Here is a 6311-nt window from a genome sequence, read left to right as displayed (position 1 = left end):
TACATCACAACAAGAGGTAATACATCACAACAAGAGGTAATACATCACAACAAGAATACATCACAACAAGAGGTAATACATCACAACAAGAGGTAATACATCACAACAAGAGGTAATACATCACAACAAGAGGTAATACATCACAACAAGAAGTAATACATCACAACAAGAAGTAGTACATCACAACAAGAGGTAATACATCACAACAAGAGGTAATACATCACAACAGAAGGTAATACATCACAACAAGAGGTAATACATCACAACAGGAGGTGATACATCATAACAGGAGATAGTACATCACAACAGGAGAGAGTACATCACAACAGGAGGTAGTACAAACCAAAACGCATGGATTCGGAGACAGCGTAAAACACTGGGAGGATTATATATAGAGAGAGAATCGCTGTGTGCAGGAAAAGAGACGATAACTTCTGAGACGCTGATATTTAGTGTGAAGTTTCCAGCGTTTCCTTATGTAGCCAAGGTCCTCGGATGCTGATAATGTGTTCGTCTCTCACTCGAGACTGCTCTTTCTCATCGAAATTGACTCCCCTCACTCTCTCATCTGACCCTTGCCACGACCCTCACTCTCACCCAAAGGATGGGAAATTACTAAAAATATATTACTTATCTATGTGAAGGGCTAGCATTGATGGGGGCCGAGGGAGGGGGAAGTCAATAATAGCACATAAAGAGGTTGGAGGTGGTAGTTGAACCTCCCCGCAAAGCCCCGTCAAGAATAGTTCCAGCTGGAAAAAGTTCTTGAGCCGGCGGCCTCTGTGAGACAAAGTTCCGGGCAGAATTTTAAGGAGGCTCGGCGCTCTCTTGAAATATTGATGACGCCTCAATATTTGATGGTGGATGCCCTCACTGACTCCGCCATGACAAGCAAATATCCCCAGAAGGCAATATGGAACCTAGGACGCTTTTTATTTTCTGATATTGGTGGAGGGGAGTAAGAGGATAGAGGAGGAAGGAGGGACGAGGGAGGACGAGGAGAAGAAACTCGTTGACGAGGGAGAGGAAGAAGCTTCCTGGTGAAAATGAGAGTGGAGGTGCCGCTCACTGGTCAGTTGGACCTGAGGTATGGATGGTGATTCTCAGTCTTAGTCCAGCTGATCAACTTTAACGAGTTTCCCCCAACCACCTCCTTATACTTCGCTTTACATTAATAAAACAAACTTTTTCGGAGGTTAGCGTAGATGAGAGACAGGGAGCCAGTGCCAGGCACTCGCTACAACCAGAACACTATGTATAATGCCTCACAAATAACCCACACACAGGAGAGGGGAGCTTACGACGACGTTTCGGTCCGACTTGGACCATTTACAAAGTCACACTAATTGGTCCAAGTCGGACCGAAACGTCGTGGTAAGCTCCTCTCTCCCATGTACGGGTTATTTGTGTATTGTTCCAGTCACGGTATTGTGCCTTTTTGTTATTTATGTCTCACTGTCTTCAGGTTTACGAGTCTCATTGCCGGTGCTCTGGTGTACTTTCTTGACGCCATTATAACCATATTTGGTAGTTCTGGTGAGCTGTAAACTGAATACAACAGAAATTATTGTGTTCACAATTAAAAAATAAAAATTTACCTCCATTACTGGACTGCCTACCTAAAAAAGATACATATACTGAGATGGACAAAGAATCACGCCAAGTCCCGAAAAAGAATATTAATCAGTACTAATAATCTTAGATTCAAATTAAGGTCCTTCTGTTTTTCTTAAATTAACCGAGACAATGAAAGACATTTTAAATTTTCCGGCTTTGATATTATTTGCCAGGTAATTACATTTGTTATCGACTCAGTGCGACTAAACAATGCCAGCATTTACAACACTACAGCCAGCGGTACAAGATTCTTTTTTCCCCCTCATAGACTAATTTTTAGTTTGCATGGGCAAGAAACATGCAATCAAAAATATTGTTTTCGCACATACTGCACGTCGTCGATTTCTGCCCAATCTCAGTCAATCAGAGGGGAAAGAATGTACAATTCTTATAAATTCCATTTCACGGTTATTTTTAAATGACAGAGTTAATAAACTAGCCAAATATACACTGAATATCTGTGTCAAATGTTAGAAATAATGTTAGGGAATAATTATATGATGAATTTGAATGACACTAGAATGTAGCTGCAAGTCTGAGGAACTCAGCCAGGTGCTCCATTATACTATTTTATAGAAATCGAAACAAAATATTCCTCTGAATATTACACAATGGTATATTCAGAGGAATATTTTTTGATACGACTAAACACTCAATTCTACACGAGCATCTTTAGCATCTCTGCAGATCTCAAATCTGTTAGCTGCATTGTTAAACACAATGCAGCATCTGTGGGATTTCTGCTGCTGCTTTTCTTAAATCCCCCCTCCCCCCCAAACACATTATCCGTTCTCGTAAATCCTGCAGACCTGTCCTTATTTAACACACATCTTGATAAACACCGCTCACCCCTTCCCTGCAAAAAAAAAAAAAAATATCCAACTGCGTTAAATCAGGAGATTAGCAGTCCGAGGGTTGTTCCCACAGCGAGAAGCTCAGCGATTTGGAAAATATTCATTCCGGTTCTCCCGGACGATGTCTGCATTGAGACAAGGAGTCCATCGTTTTTGAAGACAGTAGTGTTAAGAATGCTGTCTGACAGAGGATGCGGTTCTAGAAATTGATTATGACTTAATAAAATAAACTCAGTGAGGAGCAGGGGTGTGGTGGGGACAATAAGGGAACACTGTATCAACATCCGGGGTCCCAGACTATTCAACATCTTACCAGAAGATATCAGAAACACGGCTGGAACAAGTGTAGAAGCCTTCAAGAGGAAATTGGACAAGTATCTTCACCAGGTGCCAGATCAACCAGGCTGTGATGGATATGTGGGGCAGCGGGCCCCCAGTAGCAAGAGCCTGGTTGACCAGGCAAGCACCAGACGAGCCTAGCCCATGGCCGGGCTCAGAGTAGAGAACTTTCGAAACTCTTCAAAGGTATATCAAAAGTTAATAATTAGACCCTCGGAGTAGCAATGTTACTAACATCATACATTCTTATATAATAAAATACTTTGTGTTAATTAATCGGCTTCTGATTGTTATTGCATATGTCCTTTTTGTTTGTTAACTTTACAGCCAGAGCAACCCGCTATGATAACACCAGCGTAAATAAGCACATTTACTGAGCAGCTTTCAATGTCAACAGAATTACCGACGTAGTAACCAGGCTCAGGCAAGGATAAAAGTGCTTCTGGTAGCTTAGCATTATACTCGGACGATGATCACACTAAATGATATTCAGACAGAATTATGTTTACTTTCCTCAAAACTACACTTTGATTACCAGTTTGTTCTAGAACATAGACAATGCCAAGTTTTCAGTGGGGAATTAAAAAAAAAAGTGATGATCAGCAGTGACAAATTCCATGTACGAAAAGAATGAAGAACTTAACAGTGTACTAAATGTAAGATCACCAAATACTGCAAAATGAACATGTGAAGGATCTGGGTGTAATAATGTTAGCTGATATTTCCTTTAAAGAGCACTAAGGCAAAGTTATGAAAGCCATGAAAATGATGGGATGGATAATGAGAACTTTCAAAACAAGGGAAACAGTACCAGTGGAGACACTATTCGAATCGCTTGTTCTCTCTCGCTTAGAATTTTGTTCCTTGTTGACGGTTCCTTTCACACACACACACAGAACAGATATAGAAATCATTAACATTCTATGTAAGGCCTAGACTAGACTGTCTTACCAGAAGATATCATAAACACTGCCGGGACAAGAGGAAATTCGAGAAGTTCTTACGCCATGTGCCTGATCAACCAGGCTGTAATGGACATGTGATCCAGCAGGCCGCCAGCAGCAACTGACTGGTTGACCAGGCAAGCGCCACACAGGCCTGGTCTAGGGGCCGAGCTGGTGGAGAACTCTCGAAGCGCCGTCAAAGTTATATCAAGGGTAACATAGATAACTGAAAGATTCATGAAAATTAAATAATTTTTTAACACCCTGTAGGTTACCTCTAGTCGGTTTCAGGGGTTACCGGTCCCAGACCAAACATCTCACCTTAACGTGATCAACTAGGCTGTTGGTGCTAACCACTCGTAGACCAACTTATGCACCAAAGCCTGGCTGATCAGAAAAGGACTTGAGCTTATCAAGTTCCCTCTTGAAGACAGCCAGGGATTTGTTAGTAATTTCCCTTATGTATGAAGGGGGGGGGGTAGGAATCTTGATTCCTGGAGTTTACCTGGAGAGAGTTTCGGGGGTCAACGCCCCCGCGGCCCGGTCTGGACCATCTTGATCAGCGCCTGATCAACCAGGCTGTTGCTGCTGGCTGCACGCAAACTAACGTACGAGCCACAGCCCGGCTGATCAGGAACTGACTTTAGGTGCTTGTCCAGTGCCAGCTTGAAGACTGCCAGGGGTCTGTTGGTAATCCCCCTTATGTGTACTTTTCACTGAACGCACTCTGCACCACATGCTAACCTTAACAGGCGCCTGAGTTTCCGTCTCCTAGTATAATGTTTGTTTTTCTCTTATAATCTACCTTGTCAATAATTACCATCTCATTACTTTATCTGCTGTCGTAAGATGAAGTCTACAATATTCTTTTAATTCATGGTATAACTTAACAAATCTTCGAGGACAACTGTAAGCAAAGCTTCAGACCTCAGCAACACAATTGTCCTCAAAGATTTTGTTAAGTTATACCATGAATTAAGGAAAGATCCTGGACTTCGCCTTACGAAAGCAGACAAAGCAAATGCGATAGTAATTATGGACAAGGCAGATTACAGTAGAAAACAACATATTGGTAGAAAACAGGGTAACTAACGTGTCCCTTAAACATTCATAGTGCATGATTTCTGTGGGCAAATTTGGGACTAATCTATCAAGAAGTCACCAAGCGTAGCTATTACTGAATCTTTCTAGGCTGTCTTCCGGGGAATACAGATCAAGAGACTCTCTTTTTCAGCTTTGCTATTTTTACTACCTTTGAGGAGTACCGTTAATACACTGATACATTCCAGGGTAAATTGAACGAGCGACTTGCATATCATCAGTGGCTTGGCATCCCTTGTTTGAATGTTCTAGTTATCCTAAATTTGTTGGTTACATGAAACTTGAATATGCAAATATACCCTGACACACTGTCGAAAATCCTTTCAGGTAGCCTTGCCCTACCATCCATTATCATGGGGAAGCGATAAACCCGTACCCTACTATCCAAAGCATGATTACTGATAACACATTTAACTAGCCACTTCTGCCAATAGTCTAATCACACTTTAAATGTTGGTTATTCAAGGTTAGGCTGAATTATGCTAACGTAATCTGTATATGCATATAATTAACCAGTATTAATAAAAAATAAAACAAACTGATAACTTACGTCTGGCAGTGTGGAACATCTTGTATTATCGTAAACCGTTGGAATCCTAACGTATAATGTTGATATTGTTTGATGAGAAGAGTTGGTGAGACTTGCAGTGTTGAATACTGAGAGAATTCTTAACACCAGCAACACTTGCTTGCTACACTGTGACTTACATTAAAGTACGTCACAGACAATACCACCACTGGGCCCCCACACCACTAGGACCACCACTGGGACCTCCGTCAGAGGCACCATGACCATAGATCCATCCAGGAAAATGTACACAGATTATGACGCGCGGTTGTTATTGTGTTTCTATTGGCCGGCGGCATATGCGTTCAGACCCTCGCACGTGACCCCGACTTCAGCTTAATACCAAGACTCATCAATAACATAATATTATTAATTTTAATCAACAATTGATAAAACAAATCCTTTGCTCCGAAACGTCAAAATTAGTATTAATTATCTACTCAAAAAACCCCAGTAAAGTACACCATCATCAATGAAGCTCAGCTCAGGAAGGACTTGAATGAAGCCATTGTGACGGACTCGTCTTCGTACTCGAATATTCCTACCAACGGACTCGACAAGAAATGAGCGAAGAAGCATTCTGATGGTCGTATTTTTGTTGCTGTTTATGATTATGCTTTTGTTGTAGTCGTATAGCAATCAATAAAAGTGTATTACGGTTCCCGACTGAGGGCACACGAGCCGTGTTTTCAACATGTTTTTATTTTAATATTGTACTGACCTGCCGGCTGGCAAGATTTCTAAAATATTTTGCCTTTCGTGAGTCTTTTTTTTTTTTGCTGTTAATTTTACATGTGTGGTTTACCTGTGACTGGTTCCGAAGGTTTATCTACCTACGTAGCCCGGCCTCAAGCCAGGACTCTCTATTGACCATCTGGTCAACCAGAC

At 41.5% G+C, this 6311-nt stretch overlaps 1 protein-coding gene across 1 annotated transcript in view; it reads right to left on the bottom strand.

Moving 5' to 3' along the window:
• Positions 1 to 5934, bottom strand: part of LOC138852841 (uncharacterized) — a gene marked incomplete at its 3' end in the record, with an annotated part of 1165962 nt that extends 1160028 nt beyond the window's left edge. Inside the window, 1 exon segment of the mRNA XM_070086012.1 lies at positions 5406 to 5934.
• Between the last annotated feature and the right edge of the window lie 377 nt (positions 5935 to 6311).

Source organism: Cherax quadricarinatus, chromosome 17 (assembly GCF_038502225.1).
Source record: "Cherax quadricarinatus isolate ZL_2023a chromosome 17, ASM3850222v1, whole genome shotgun sequence".
Lineage (NCBI taxonomy): Eukaryota > Metazoa > Arthropoda > Malacostraca > Decapoda > Parastacidae > Cherax > Cherax quadricarinatus.
This window is presented reverse-complemented; position numbering and strand designations above follow the sequence as displayed.